The sequence below is a fragment of the Bison bison genome, unplaced genomic scaffold, assembly GCF_000754665.1.
Source record: "Bison bison bison isolate TAMUID 2011002044 unplaced genomic scaffold, Bison_UMD1.0 scf7180017864383, whole genome shotgun sequence".
Taxonomy (NCBI): Eukaryota; Metazoa; Chordata; class Mammalia; order Artiodactyla; family Bovidae; genus Bison; species Bison bison.
Window position 1 is genome coordinate 290,620 of NW_011494955.1, and position 16,135 is coordinate 306,754.

Consider the following 16,135-nt stretch of genomic DNA (forward strand, 5'->3'; position numbering starts at 1 on the left):
GGACTGATCTCCTTTAGGATGGACTGGTTGGATCTCCTTGCAGTCCAAGGGACTCTCAAGAGTCTTCTCTAACACCACAGTTCAAAAGCATCAATTCCTTGGTGCTCAGCTTTCTGTGATTTTGAAGCCCCCCAAAATAGTTTCCCCATCTATTTTCCACGAAGTGATGAGACCAGATGCCATGATCTTAGTTTTTTAATGTTGAGTTTTAAGCCAGGTTTTTCACTGTCTTCTTTCACTTTCATCAAGAGGCTCTTTAGTTCTTCACTTTCTGCCATAAGGGTGGTGTCATCTGCATATCTGAGGTTGTTGATATTTCTCCTGGCAACCTTGATTCCAGTTTGTGCTTCCTCCAGCCCAGCGTTTCTCATGATGTACTCTGCATATAAGTGAAATAAGCAGGGTGACAGTATACAGCCTTGATGTATTCCTTTTCCTATTTGGAACCAGTCTGTTGTTCCATACCCAATTCTAACTGTTGCTTCCTGACCTGCATGCAGATTTCTCAAGAGGCAGATCAGGTGGTCTGGTATTCCCATCTCTTTCAGAAGTTTCCACAGTTTGTGGTGATCCACACAGTCAAAGGCTTTGGCATAGTCAATAAAGCAGAAATAGATGTTTTTCTGGAACTCTCTTGCTTTTTCAATGATCCATCGGATGTTGGCAATTTATCTCTGGTTCCTCTGCCTTTTCTAAAACAAGCTTCAGAGCTGCAGTTTATTTTTGGTTGCACTGGGTCATCAGTGCTGTTTGCGAGTTTTTCTCTAGTTGAGGCAAGGGGGGCACGCTCTCCCGTTGTGGTCCAGGGGTTCTCACTGCGGTAGTCTCTCCTGCTGAGGAGGGGGCTCTAGGGTGCATGGGCTTAGCTACCCTGCAGCGTGTGCGATATTCCCGGGTCAGGGATGGAACGCGTGTCTCCTGCATTGCAAGGTGGATTCTTAACTGGTCCACCAGGGAAGCCCCCAGAACTGCAGTTTAAACAGTTTAGTGGAACAGATACTATAAATACTGCTAGCTGTATTCATGTTTAAAGAGACAGAACAGCTTGAGAAAAATGGATTGACACAGCAGGCCTGAGGCTGCAACTTTTAGGAGATCCTGTGTGCAAGCCTGAGCTTCCCAGGTGGTGCCAGTGATAAAGAACCCACCCTCCAACGCAGGAGATGTAAGAGATGTGGGTTCAGTCCCTGGGTTGGGAAGATCCCTTGGAGGAGGGCACGGCAACCCACTCCAGTGTTCTTGCCTAGAGAATCCTGTGGACAGAGAAGCCTGGTGGGCTTCAGTCCGTGGGGTCTCAGAGTCAGACATGGTTGAGAGACTCGGCACACATGCAGCACATGTGCCAGCCTGATCTCTAGCTGGCATCTGGGAACTTGGCCTTTAGTGTTGTCTGTACTGTGCCTAGGAGAAGGCAATGGCACCCCACTCCAGTACTCTTGCCTGGAAAATCCCATGGACGGAGGAGCCTGGTAGGCTGCAGTCCATGGGGTCGCTAGGAGTCGGACACGACTGAGTGACTTCACTTTGACTTTTCACTTTCATGCATTGGAGAAGGAAATGACAACCCACTCCAGTGTTCTTGCTTGGAGAATCCCATGGACAGAGGAGCCTGGTGGGCTGCCGTCTATGGCGTCGCATAGAGTTGGACACGACTGAAGCGACTTAGCAGCAGCAGCAGCAGCAGCAGTACTGTGCCTAGACTGCGGAAACAATTTCATTCACACTGAGCATCTGCTGGCCTCCTGGGGGTCTGGATTGTGGTACTTGCTGGGCAGGTGTCTGCTTACCTGGTGCCTGCTGTGCTTTGTATGACCCTTCATGGGAAGCACAATGTTGAGAGCTGCACACGGATTCACCCAGACTTCGCCTGCCTTTTGCCTTATGATCCAACTGCCTGCATCCCTGTAACACCACTGCTGTAAATCTCAGCCATGAGTGCAACTATATGCTGAGTCTCATGAATTCCTCTAGAAAGCTTCCTCATGTGGGAATGGCCTTGTGGACCCGCAACAGTTCCACTGCTGGTTGTATCAAAAACATATTCAGCAATATTTTGATATCTCTCTGTTTAAAAGCAGGAAGAATGGACTTCTGTTAGAAGGAGCCCCTGGGTCATATGTAACACAGGTGTGGCGTTTTGGTTTGTGTTAGTTTCTCAGTCGTGTCTGACTCTTTGCTGCCCCATGGACTGTGGTCTGCCAGGCTCCTCTGTCCATGGAACTCTCCAGGCAAGAATACTGAAGTAGGTTGCCGTTTCCTTCTTGAGGGGATCTTCCAAACAAGGGATGGAACCTGGGTCTCCTGTGTTTGTGTGCTCAGTCGCTAAGTCGCGTCTGACTCTTTGCAATCCCACGGACTGTAGCCCACCAGGCTCAGACTATGTCCATGGGATTTCCTAGGCAAGAATACTGGAGTGGGTTGCCATTCCCTCTTATATTTAGGGGATTTAAAAAAATAAGCCACAAACATAAGTGAAACCAACAAAAATGAAATAGATACATGGATATACAATTGTGAGATTACTCTTTACAATGTTAAAATGGGTCCAGGGACCTCTCTGATGGCCCAGTGCCTAAGACTCTCAATGTAGAAGGCCTGGGTTCGATCCCTGGTTGGGGAACTAGATCCCATATGCCACAATTAAAATTTTGCATGCCACAACTTAGAAAAAATAAAGACCCCAAATGAATATCAAAGATCTCACCTGATAAAACTAAAATCTGGTGCAGTCAAGTAATTAACTAATTAAAAAGACTGGCCCAGCAAGCTGTAACTCTAGCACTTCCTTTCATGTGTGTCTTATGCATGTTCCAATTTGGAACCACTGGTCTCTGGGTATGAGAACCATCTGGGAAGAAAGGTCTCAGGTTCCTATTTCAAGTGAGCCCGCTTCCTGGCCCCTGAAGTGTCTGCTTTGATTTATGAAAGGGTGAAACACTTCCCACAACAGGACCTGAAGCACTCATGTGTACACAGCAGCTGCTGTCCTTCCATTCCTTCCCACCCCCCACAAGCATCCTTGTGTGATTCCCAGAGGGTGAGACAGAGGAGCTTGGTGTGCTAAAGACCATGGGGTGGCAAAGAGTCCGACAAGACTTAGCAACTAAATAACAACGTGAGAAGGCAAAGATGAAAGCATCCCCAGATGGGTGGGGCTGGTTAATGGCACACTTTGCTTTGGGATGAAAAGGGAAGAACTAACAATGATGACGAAGGTCCTTGGAGTGGCAAAATAAGGAAGCCCTTGTTCTGAAGCACAATACAGCAGATTCTCTAGTCCCTCAGAATTGTTTTCCCCGTTGTCAGAACATAACTCATTCTCTACTCTTTTTTTTTGCTGGCCCACAGCCAGATACTTAAGAGGAGAAAATCTGGAGTTTCACAGACAGTCCTTCAATGAACCCAACTTTCCTGCTCCCCCTGTGAGTCTACAGCTCTGCTGGGGTGGCTGTGACCTCCACTGCTGCAGCCCCTCTTTACAAGTTCCTGACTTCAACCTTTCCCACTCTGCACCTCTGGGTGCTGTCACCTCACTCAACCTGCAATTAACAGCCTCCCCTACTTGCTTCACCATTGTGGATTTACATTTCAGCCTTTTTTATGGAAGGCTTCCCAGGTGGCTCAGTGGTTATAAAAAACAGACAGACAAACCTGCCTGCCAAAGCAGGAGCCATGGGTTTGATCCCTAGGTCAGGAAGATCCACTGCAGAAGGAAATGGCAACTCACTCCTGTAGTCTTGCCTGGAAAATCCCATGGACAGAGGAGCTTGGTGGGTTACATTCCACAGGGTTGCAGAGTCTGATGCAACTAAGCACACACATATATATTGTTTTTTAATATGTTGCTGAGTTGATCTTAATCAACCATCTGCGCACAAATTTTTATGTGCTGTAACATTTTGCATACATACTGTTTTTGGTCCTATTTTCACTTCATTTGATATTTTTCATATTGCTCTGGACTCACTTAGTCAACCTAACTCAGCAAGAAAGTTAGAGCATAACGGAGTCCTTGAAAAACTGAGTCTACTTTTAACTCCAATAAAAACCATTTTACAAAACTTCCCATCCTTAGTATTCCTTCAATTTGTGTTTTTTACTGCTGGTTTACACCGAACATCAGTTCAGTCAGTTCAGTCGCTCAGTCGTGTCCGACTCTTTGTGACCCCATGAATTGCAGCACACCAGGCCTCCCTGTCCGTCACCAACTCCTGGAGTTCACTCAAATTCATGTCCATCAAGTCAGTGATGCCATTCAGCCATCTCATCCACTGTCATCCCCTTCTCCTCCTGCCCCTAATCCCTCCCAGTATCAGGGTCTTTTCCAGTGAGTCAGCTCTTCGCATCAGGTGGCCAAAGTATTGGAGTTTCAGCCTCAGCATCAGTCCTTCCAATGAACACCCAGGACTGATCTTCTTTAAGATGGACTGGTTGGATCTCCTTGCAGTCCAAGGGACTCTCAAGAGTCTTCCCCAACACTACAGTTCAAAAGCATCAATTCTTCAGTGCTCAGCTTTCTTCACAGTCCAACTCTCAGCCATACCTGACCACTGGAAAAACCATAGCCTTGACTAGATGGAACTTTGTTGGCAAAGTAATGTCTCTGCTTTTCAATATGCTATCTAGGTTGGTCATAACTTTCCTTCCAAGGAGTAAACATCTTGTAATTTCATGGCTGCAATCACCATCTGCAGTGATTTTGGAGCCCCCAAAAATAAAGTCTGAGACTGTTTCTACTGTTTCCCCATCTATTTGCCATGAAGTGATGGGACCAGATGCCATGATCTTAGTTTTCTGAATGTTGAACTTTAAGCCAACATTTTCACTCTCCTCTTTCACTTTCATCAAGAGGCTTTTTAGTTTCTCTTCACTTTCTGCCATAAGGGTGGTGTCATCTGCATATCTGAGGTTATTGATATTTCTCCTGGCAACTGAACATGGCTGGCCCCAAATTTCATCTCTAACACCATCTTCCTCATGTAATGGTTTCTTCTTAGGTGGAATGTTTGGAGCTCTGTATCAAGAGTATTTTTCGGTTCACTATCATTTCCAGGAATGTGTTACTGGGACAATGTCTGATTGAGATTGGTTGGCTGTTTGGACTACAAAAGATTATCTGGCGGGTACAGCTCCAGTCTGTGTTTTCTAATTCCTGCTGAGAGCTCTGACAATGTTTTTCATCAGTGGTTATATTCATAGCTTCTCACCTAACTGCAGAAGTAAATGTATTTTAGTGTACAAACAAGTCCTTCATGCTGCTTTTGGAAACTGTGGGCTCCTGAGTTTTACTGCTAGAGATTCTGATTTAGTAAGCTGAGGGTAAGCCTGGTAATGTGCAGTTCAACACAGACACTCCAAGCAATTCTGATGCCTGCAGTCATTAGACTACAGTGACAGTCATACCTTGGTCATCTGATGTCTAGTAAAGAAAGTCTGGCATCTTGACTATTTTTCATCTTGACTATTCACAGGGTTTCTTCCCTATAAGTCTTCTCATGTTGGAAAAAGGATGTATTATAACTGAAAGCTTTCCTACACTCATTACATTCATAGGGTCTCTCCAGTATGGTTTCTCTGATGCCTAGTAAGTTGACACCACTGGCTAAAGGCCTTTTCACAATGTTTACATTCATAGGGTTTTTCCCCAGCATGTATTCTCTCATGTTTTGTAAGGGTTGATCAATCATTGAAGGTCTTCCCACAGTCAATGCACTCATAGGGCTTTTCTCCAGTATGTGTTCTCTGATGTTCAATAAGGTGTGACCTCTGACTAAAGGCCTTAACACACGTTACACTGACAGGGCTTCTCCCCAGTGTGCATTCTCTGATGCACAGAGTGGAGCCCTTTGGCTGAGAGCTTTTCCACAGTGACTGCATCATAAGGTTTCTTTCCAGCACGTGTTCGTTGATGCACAAGCTGAGTTTGCTGCCGAAAAGCCTTCCCACAGTCATTACACTCATACGGTTTCTCTCCAGAATGAACTCTCTAAGGTGAAAGAAGGTAAGAGCTCCCAGTGAAGCCTCTCCCACACTGATGACATTCAAATGGTTTTTCTCCAGTATGAGTTCTCTGATATTCAATAAGGTGAGAGATCCCAGTGTAGGCTTTATCACATTGATTGCATTTATATGGCTTCTCTCCAGTGTGAATTCATAGGTGCCTAAGAAGTTGAGTGCTTCAAATGAAGGACTTACCACACTATATTCATATTCATAGGGTTATATTCATAGGATTTCTCTCCATGTGAGTCCGTTTATGTGTGACAAAGTCAGAGCTCTGACTGAAGGACTTTCCACAATGAGCGTACTCATAAGCTTTAAGGCAGTGTGAATTATTTGATGTACAAAAACGTTAGAGTTCCACCTGAAAGATTTTCCACAGTCATGACATTTATATGGTTTTTCTCCAGTGTGAGTTCATTGATGCCTAACAAGTTTGGAACTCTGGGTGAAGGATTTCCCACACTGATTACATTCATTGGGTTTTTCTCCCATGTGAGTTTTCTGGTGTACAACAAGGTCATAGCTCTGCCTGAAAGACTTTCCACATTGAGTACACTCATAGGGCTTTTCTCCAGAGTGTTCTCTGGTGTACAAGCTTAGAGCAACAGCTGAAAGATCTTGCACGCTGATTACATTCATATGTCTTCTTTCCAGTCTAAATGATGTCACAGTAAGTAAAAGATGAGGCCATGTGGAGGCATCACAGTCCTCCTCATATATGAGTAGTGCCTCTCCAGGATGACTTAGTTCAGTCTGTACAAGGCATTTGTCACAATTGAACTGACTCTCCAAATGCGTTGGCTTGTGTTCATTAAGCGACAAGCTATGATTAATGTTTCCATAGTTCTGACCATCTTTGCTGTTCTCTGCTGAAAAAATTCTATTAAGAAAACGAAAGGAGGTACCATAGTTGAAACAGTCAATATTGACTGTATAATCATAAGGCTTTTTATTTCCTGTTTCAAAATCTGCAAGTTTATTCAAGTAAATAATCTGCCAGAAGGCTCTAGCACTTTGATGATCTTCACAGGGCTTCAGATCAGCTCAGTCTTTTTAATGAAAACTGAGTTCTGTTTCAACTTTTTATGCTGTGAGTTAACCTTATAGAAATATGTTCTTGTAGGTAATGTCGGAGGTAGGAGGCTTAAACTCAGATAATTTTCCTAAGCTCAGGCTCACAACTCCCACCTTGAGCAAAACATCTCTCTGAGGTGAGTACTGTTTGATTCAGCGTCCTACTGGTTCTTCCCTAGCTGGTCCTGCCAAAGGTGCATTTCTCCTAATGACACCAACCTGGGGCCCTCCTCCTGAACATGGTGTTTCTTTTCCATGTGATAAGATGGCCCTTCCACAGCAATATCTTCTTCAGACACTGACTCCTTCAAGTGTAGTCTTCCAGTCTGAAAGAAATCCAAATGGCCTGAATTACTAGAGAAGCATTAGAAGGGGAGGGTGGGATAAAACAGACCACCAAGTATAAGAGATATATCTCTGGGTCTGTTTCTAATCTATGGGCTGTAATTTCATGCAGAATGTGAAATGGAGGGATGGCTCAGCAAACAGGAAATCAGTGTGTGAGTAAGTCCCTCAGTCGTGTCTGACTCTTTGCGACCCCATGCACTGTGGCCCGCCAGGCTCCTCTGTCTATGGATTCTCCAGACAAGAATACTGGAATGGGTAGCCATTCCCTTCTCCCTGGGATCTTCCCAACCCAGGGATTGAACCCATGTCTCCTGCATTGCAAGCAGATTCTTTACAATCTGAGCCAACAGGGATGCCCAGGGATTATCTGGGTGGGCCCCAAATGTTATCACAACTGTCCTTATAAGAAGGAGGCAGAATGAGACTTGATACACACAAAGAAGACAATCTGAACACAGAGCAGAGACGTGAAGGTGCTGGCCTGAAAGACTGAAGTGATGTGGCCACTGAGCAAGGAATCCCCCTAGCCACTAGAACCTGGAAGGAAAAAAGGAACAGCTTTTCCAATGAAGCCTCCAGAGGGAGAATGGCCTGTGCGCACTGATTTCAGCCCAATGACGCTGATTGTGACTTCTAGCCTCAGAGCTGTGGGAGAATCATCTATGTTGTTTTAAGTTACCCAGCTGGTAATCTGTTGGAGAAGTCACAGGAAACAAGGTCCTAACATGTGCCTCAACCTTATGACTCACACTCAGTCTATTTCCTGGTGCTGGATCTTAAAACGAGATCTGGCTGTTCTGTCCATGGTATTTTCTAGGCAAGAATACTGGAGGGGATCCTCCTCCAGGGGATCTTCCCAACCCAGGGATCAAACTCAAGTCTCCTGCATTGCAGGAAGATTCTTTACTGCTGAGCCATTGGTTCAGCTCTGTTCAGTTCAGTCGCTCAGTCGTGTCTGACTCTTTGCAACTCCATGAATCGAAGCACGCCAGGCCTCCCTGTCCATCACCAACTCCCAGAGTTCACTTGGACTCACATCCATCGAGTCAGTGATGCCATCCAGCCATCTCATCCTCTGTCGTCCCCTTCTCCTCCTGCCCCCAATCCCTCCCAGCATCAGAGTCTTTTCCAATGAGTCAACTCTTTGAATGAGGTGGCCAAAGTACTGGAGTTTCAGCTTTAGCATCACTCCTTCCAAAGAAATCCCAGGGCTGATCTCCTTCAGAATGGACAGGTTGGATCTCCTTGCAGGCCAAGGGACTCTCAAGAGTCTTCCCCAACACTACAGTTCAAAAGCATCAATTCTTCGGCGCTCAGCTTTCTTCACAGTCCAACTCTCACATCCATACATGACCACTGGAAAAACCATAGCCTTGACTAGATGGACCTTTGTTGGCAAAGTAATGTCTCTGCTTTTCAATATGTTATCTAGATTGGTCATAACTTTTCTTCCAAGGAGTAAGCATCTTTTAATTTCATGGCTGCAGTTGCCATCGGTAGTAGGCCTCTAATAAAGAGTGCAATGGGCTCCCAGCTCAGGACACTCAACTGAGTCCTCCAAGATTCCTCCTTCACTTGTCACTCTGCCCACACAACTGCCCTTTTTAGGTGGGTAGCCACCCACACCCAGTAATATTAAGTCCTCTCTCCAGGTTCCCATCCCTTTCTCCCATACCTGCCAAGGAGACAAGCATCCTCCATTTGGCAAAGTATGCGTTCCAGGAGGATGTTTTCCTTGTGCTAAACACAGACCTTCTTTCCCTCTTGGGGAAAGCCCTAATCTCTGCCCAACACTCCCACAACCACACTGTCCTCCTTCCCAAGACCCTGCTGTGTTCCTTTGGGGTGCTGCCTTGGAATCTCTCATGAGACGAAGTTTTCAAATGAAACAATAGCCTCATGAAGGGGAGTGAAAGAGTATCTGGGGATGAAGGGGAGGAAAGGAATCTTTGCGTGGCTAAGCTATGTCTAAGATATGCCTGGCTGTTGAAAAAATGGGCAAAGGAGGTAAAAATTCTACAGCAGTATCTGCATCAGAATCTTGAAATAAGGAAGACAGGCTGTGTGGGTCAGCCAGAAAGTAACATCTAGGGTAGAAGAGAAGAAAGACACTGCTGGTAAACTGAATTCAAAATGATGTCATTTGAGTGCCAAGGGTAAGTAAAAGTAGGTAAGACTTCCAAGTTAGAAACAAGAGAGGCTGCAGACATGACAGTTATAGGGTAAGAAGGAGCAGGAACACATGGGATAAATCCAACACCGCTAGGCTGGCAGAAGGTGGTGTGATAGACATGGATGCCGCGTATTGTTAAGTGAAAGCAGTCTCTCAGAAAGGACCAAGTACTGCATGATTCCAACTATAGGACAGTCTAGAAACGTAAACTTATAGAGACAGTAAATTAATCAGCGGTTTCCAGGAGTTAGGGTGGAGGGAGGGATGAACAGGTGGAGCACAGAGGATTCTTAGGGTAGTGGAACTACTCTACACTACACCAGTGGATATATAACATCACATATTTGTCGAAACCCACAAAATGTACAACACCAGAGTGAATCTAATGTGAACTATTGACCTCTGATGGTAATCATTAATTGATGTAAGATCATCATTTGTAACAAATGTACCACTGAATGCAAGATATTAATAATAGGGGAAACTGCATGGGGAGGGTTGGCATAGAGAAACCCTGTACTTTCTGTAAGGATGAAACTGGCTCTAAAAAATAAAGTTTATCAGTTAAAACAAAACCACACAAAAAATCAGAAGCAGCCCAATTAGTCGGGGAGATGACCATGTTCTAAAATAGACTGTGGTGATAAATACACAAGCTGCAACTATATTAAGAACCTTTGCATGCTTTATACAGATGAACTGTATGGTATGAGAATTGTTTTATTTCCATATAGCTGCAGGAGAAAAAAAAAATTCCAATTAGGCTGACATGCAGGGTAGGTGGTGGGCCTATGGGATGAGGGGAGGTGGGAAAGCAGGTCCAGGAATGGTGATTTAATAGGAATCCTTCTGGAAGGCATGGATTCTTACCACACCTTGGGATCATTTTGAAGTCATGAAAATGTCCAATGTGGAAGATGGGTGGACACCCAAATGGCAGAGCAAAGACCAGCAGGAAGGGGAGGCCTGAGGAGCTGGCACCCTGGATGGAAGCTATGATGAGGGGCTGGAGGAAAACAGGGGGCATGAGGACCTGGGAATGAGACATGGTAGCAGAGGAGTTAAGACCAAAGGGAGATGGGGACAGAAGTGAACTCATGTGTGAGACACATGTTGACAACAGCAACAAGTATCCTCTGTGGGTGGGCTGGGCAGAGACAGCCTGACATGGATGAGAACGTGGCTGCCATGTTGGACATGAGGTGGCAGCAGAGAACACGTGAGCAAACTTCCTGCAAGCGGCCTCTCTGCTCCTTGGACTTTAACTGTTGAGCCGCTGGCTTGTTCTCACCTTGGGGAGGTCCCTGCCCCACTCTCCATTGGTCCTTCCCTTGCTCCAGCTAGGAGATCACATTTAGTTTTGAGAGCAGAAGTCCTGGTCAATGGAGGAAAAACAGAGGGCTTGGTCTTCTGCTGGGAGACAGGTCGAGCTCTCACCCCTGGGGTCAGATGTGGATGGACTAGGAGGGGCCCCCATCCTCCCAAGTAGACTCCCCACACCCTGAACCACAAGCCACAGACTTGCCCTGGAGGAGGGATAAGCAGCAATACCCAGACCTGCATCTCAAAGGGACCCACTTCCAGCACCTTCTGGGCCAGTCCAGGCATGCCTGAAATGAGCCACGCCCTGCGTCTGGTGATGGTTAGCGACTGCCTTAACCAGGGAGACCAGGCGACTGCATGTCTCAAGAACCACCTCACGGTACACTGTCCTCTGGGCCAGGTCCACATGTCCCCACTTCACCCATGTGAAGGTCACAGCCACGTCCTTGAAGCTCAGGGTTGGCTGAAACATCACTGGTATTACCATGGAGCCCTGCTTTCTTGATGAGGAAGTTGGGAATAGGACAGCACAGGGGAGGGAGAACCCCTTGCTCAGATCAGACTCGGACCCAGGTCCAAGGTGTTTTCATTTTTCTCTGGGTATCTCCTCTGCTGCTAGTTGCATCGGTGATCCTGATTTTCTGCTTTGGGAACAACGGGGACCCCTCTTGGAGATCTTCACCCCCATCTTCTGTACAATATCAGATTGGAAACCAGCCAAAGAGGATGCTCTAAATCAAGGGTCAGCACAGCCATGAGACAAATCAGGGCTGTGGTGTGTTTCTAGGAAGCTAATGCCATGAGCTCAATTGCTTCCTCATGAAACCACATGTGAGCCATCTAAGGGTGCCTTTGGCGCTTTACAGGCACACTCTCAGCTGCCCTCCTGAGTGGTCTGCGGTAAGGGTCAATGGGCCAGAGTGGCTGCCTGTTTCTGGAGGCTCAGCTCTACTCGCCCTCAAGGGTCCACTGAGCAAACACCATGAAGAAGTCTGAAGAGACCTGGCTCAGAGACCCAGGTTTGGGGAATGCCTGGCTCATTCATGTGGGAGTCCGTGCACTTCACCCCAAGGCACAGGGCAGCATTGCAAGAACTCTAATGTGTGCTGACCTGAGTATGTGGGTGTTATTCCTGGATGCATTCTACAGCCATGGAGACTAAGGCAATGAGAACAAAGGTCTCCAACTCACCTGCAATGGGATCTGCTGAAAATATGCCTCCATTTCCTCCTCATATCTGGTGATGCTGTTGTGAAGAAGGCAGAGGTCCTCAGAAAGCAGGGCTGGGGTTGGGGGGACAATTAGGGGTTTAGCCCCTACCTCAGTGCCTCCACACTCCCAAGTCCACCCCCATGCCCAAAGGCGAGAGCAACCAGTGCCAGCTGAAGACTATACCCTGGGGAGTGAAGGGCAGGGAGGCGGGGCTCTGACCACATGATCTCCCTGTTCAAGGCTCTGAGGTCAGCCAAGGCGGCTAAACTCTCTCACTGAAGAGGGCCAGTCTGCCTAGCTCTGGGCCTGGGCTGTCATAGGCTCAAGGTAAATGTCTTGAGGCATGTGCTGGGGTGTCTGAACCATGAACCCAAAGACACACAACAGTACCTCAACAGTCAAATAAAGGAGGGGCCAGTTTTTCCTGTCATCTCAAGATACTAAATAGAGAGAAATGGAGGCAGTGTCAAAACAATTGATTGTACAATTAAAAAAAAATCTCAGTGAAACATCAGCCGGTTTCTAAAAATCGAGGTGGGGGAAGGGGACAAGGAGCATGTGAAAATTCCCAGGAAGACAACTAAGGGCACTCTGTGAGCGGGTATCAAACTTCTGGACCTGCTGGGATGCTGCCCAACTGGCCAGAAGCCATACCTATTATCCCCTGTTTCCCTTAATGCTGCTATTGCTTCCCATACTCTGCTTATCTTATCCCAAACCCTTCCCCATGTTTGACTCTCTCTCACTCTGTGTACCAAAAGCACACCTATGCTGCACGCTTCCAGGCGTGCACACACACACACACACACACACTTGTGTACACCACACCTAAGAAGACCGCTCAAGGCTCTATGTGAAGCTGTATTGTTCTGACATTCCTGTCCCTCCATGGCAATCTACTACACGTGTTCATTTTCACCCTCGGGTCCTCTTCTTCCTTGTTGGAGACACCCAGGGCGAGGGCTGGGAGCACCTCCCCTCCACAGCCAGACTGCCTGCTTTCAAAGTCCTACCTCCAGCACTTGCCTCTGGAGGACCCTGAAAGGCCTCCTCAGCCTCTCGGGGCCTCATCTGCAGAAGTCTGGGAGGAGAGCAGGCCTGCTTTGTGGTGCTGCTGTGATGATTACAAGAGTTGCATTTACAGAGTTTAACACTTGTGCTGACACACAGTAGGGGCCACAGCGGATTTAACTCTATTGATTACACCTGGACATAAAACTCCTTTCCCTCATGCTAGACCTCTTTCTAGAGGCCTCTCTTTCTCCTTCTCTTTCTAGTTTCTTTTTTTCCTGCCAGTGAGGGGGTGGGGCTTTCAAGTACTGCCCCAGGCCTTATGTCCAGCCCAGACCTCCCTCCCAGGCTCCCTACCATTGCCATTCTCTCCTCCATATCCAGCCACGCCTCTAAAGACTTGATGAAATAAAAATCGTATTTCATGGCAAGACAAAAACATTTAAACAGAAACGTTTGCGTTGCTCATTTGGGCCTCCTCCCTCCCATTTAGTGTGCATGGTGCATCCGCATTAACCATACCTGCTTAGGGGACAGACAGACTTCCTTCTTTCTAAGGGGCCACAATGACCCACTGCCCACTTTGTACTGCAGGGCTGGATTATATCAACTGTCAATTCCTCATCTGACACATGGCCCTTTGTCTCAAAAAGTATATAACTGTGCTTTGACCTCCAGGGTGGAACAATCCTCAGAGCTTTCTGAAAAGCTGCTTCCTGAGTTATATAACCCAAAGGCTTGAATAAAATGTCCCATTTCTTTCTCAGAGCCATTATTGATTAATTTCTTCGTCCACAGACTCAACACAGCTGATAGCGTCCAGGGTTCCCTCATCCCTTGCACTGCGACCTCCATCCTGGCTCCCCACTAGAACCGGAAACTCAAGAGTCCTCCTCACACTTTCTACTCCCTCGGCACTGCCCCTCCACTGAGCCATCCACCGCCGGATTCTACTCTTTACTGAGGCTCTGAAACCCAAACCCCAGCCCTCGCGCACCCGGCAATTCTGTGGCCCGCTCTCCACACCTCCAGTCACGTTCACCCCTCCAGCCCCTGCTCACACCGGTCTCTCCACCTGGGCCAGCATCACCAAACACAACCAACACGGGCCCCCAACACCCAGGTCCGGAGTCGCCGGTGCCTTTTGCTCTGCCAAGGCTGCCCGTAATTCTCTGTCCACCAGGACAACATACACTTTCTCTTCAAGCTGAGTTCGAAACCCGCGTACCAGTGGAAGAACTGTGTCCACGTACTGAGCTCGGGAGGCCTGTGGGGCACAGGGGCGCCTGCGCGCGGGTTCCCGGGCCAGTTCCGGAAGTGCGCCCGCTCGGCGCGAGGAACTACAAGTCCCAGGAAGTCGCGCGCCGGTGGCGGTTTTTCTCGCTCAGGTGGCAGTTTCTCCAGTTGCCGCGGCAGACGTTACTCCTCGCGGCGGCAGCATAGTGGCCTTTGGCGTCTGGGTGTGGAAGTCGGGAGAGACCACCCGCCGAGGAGCACGGAAGACGTTTTCACAGAGCCCGCTAGAGCAGGGGAGTCTGCCACAGCGGGTGTTTGGGAAAGGCTCAAAGGCCGGCCGAGGAGAGGGAGGGCCTCGGGTGTGATCTGAGTGTAGAGTATGAAAGTTGGAGGCCGGCAGCTAGCAGTGCGTCATCCTGTGTGATGGCTTAGGGAAGCTTGTTTGGCTTTCTCCAGTTGGTCCTAAGTGGGACAGGGGCAAAAAATAGGGAAGCTGGCAGTTAGTGAGCAAGTCCTGGCTGCTTTGGACCTGTTGCTACAGAGATCGTGGGTCAGAGGGTTCTGTTTTATGTGGTCTGACCACTGTGTGCATATTCAGCCTCACTGCCTTGTGGGGCTGAGACCACAGACCTGCTATCCCGCCCTGGCTTCAAGGTGGGAGAGACCACAGGAAACCTTCCTAGGGCGGCCTTCTGGCGGAAACCACTCTGGCTCTTCATGAAAGAGGTTATCTGTGATAAGCTCTTCACTGAATACTTTCAATATTTAGACGTCACTTAAAACTTAACTAATTTATAATTTATGCAAAGTACTTTCATGGTTCCAACATGAAAACTACAGACACAAAAGTGTACTAAAAGAAGCCTAGCCTCTTTGGCTTCTCATCCCTGTATCCCTGTCCTCTCCCATTGGTAATTATAAGTTTTGGATTATCCTTCCGTTTAAAAAGTGTAAGCAATACATTCTGTAAGTGTATCCCACACTCTTCCTTGGGTAAAAGCTTCACTACTATACATAGTGTTGTGACACACTTCATTGTTTTCCACCTAAGCGTTTGGTGAGAGATTGTTCTCTGGCAAATGCCAGGGCACCATTGTGTGTCAGGACTGTAGTTCCTTCCACCAGCCCGCTACTGATGACACATAAGCTGTATTGAGTGTTTTACAGACAGTGCTGCAATGGATATTCCTGTGCCAACATCATTCTGCATTTGTGCCAGTGTAAATTTAGAATAGATCTCTAGAAGTGGGATGTTGGGTCAAAGGTAAGTGTGTTTTTAATTTTGCCTAATTCTTGACCTTTGGAGTTACACCTGTTTCAGTTCAGTTCAGTGCAGTCGCTCAGTCGTGTCCGACTCTTTGTGACCCCATGAATCACAGCATACCAGGCCTGCCTGTCCATCACCAACTCCTGGAGTTCACTCAAACTCATGTCCATCGAGTCAGTGATGCCGTCCAGGCATCTCATCCTCTATCGTCCCCTTCTCCTCCTGCCCCCAATCCCTCCCAGCATCAGAGTCTTTTCCAATGAGGCAACTCTTCGCATGAGGTGGCCAAAGTATCGGAGTTTCAGCTTTAGCATCAGTCCTTCCAAAGAAATCCCAGGCTGATCTCCTTCAGAATGGACTGGTTGGATCTCCTTGCAGGCCAAGGGACTCTCAAGAGTCTTCTCCAACACCACAGTTCAAAAGCATCAATTCTTCAGTGCTCAGCTTTCTTCACAGTCCAACTCTCACATCCATACATGACCACAGGA

At 47.4% G+C, this 16,135-nt stretch overlaps 1 long non-coding RNA gene across 1 annotated transcript; it reads right to left on the reverse strand.

The window, feature by feature from the left end:
* Positions 1-4,883: 4,883 nt before the first annotated feature.
* Positions 4,884-14,463, reverse strand: LOC105001387. Its single transcript, XR_826859.1, has 3 exons — positions 14,373-14,463; positions 12,113-12,204; positions 4,884-7,403 (listed from the first exon to the last, which is right to left on the reverse strand). It is a non-coding gene; the product is annotated as an uncharacterized LOC105001387 (long non-coding RNA).
* Between the last annotated feature and the right edge of the window lie 1,672 nt (positions 14,464-16,135).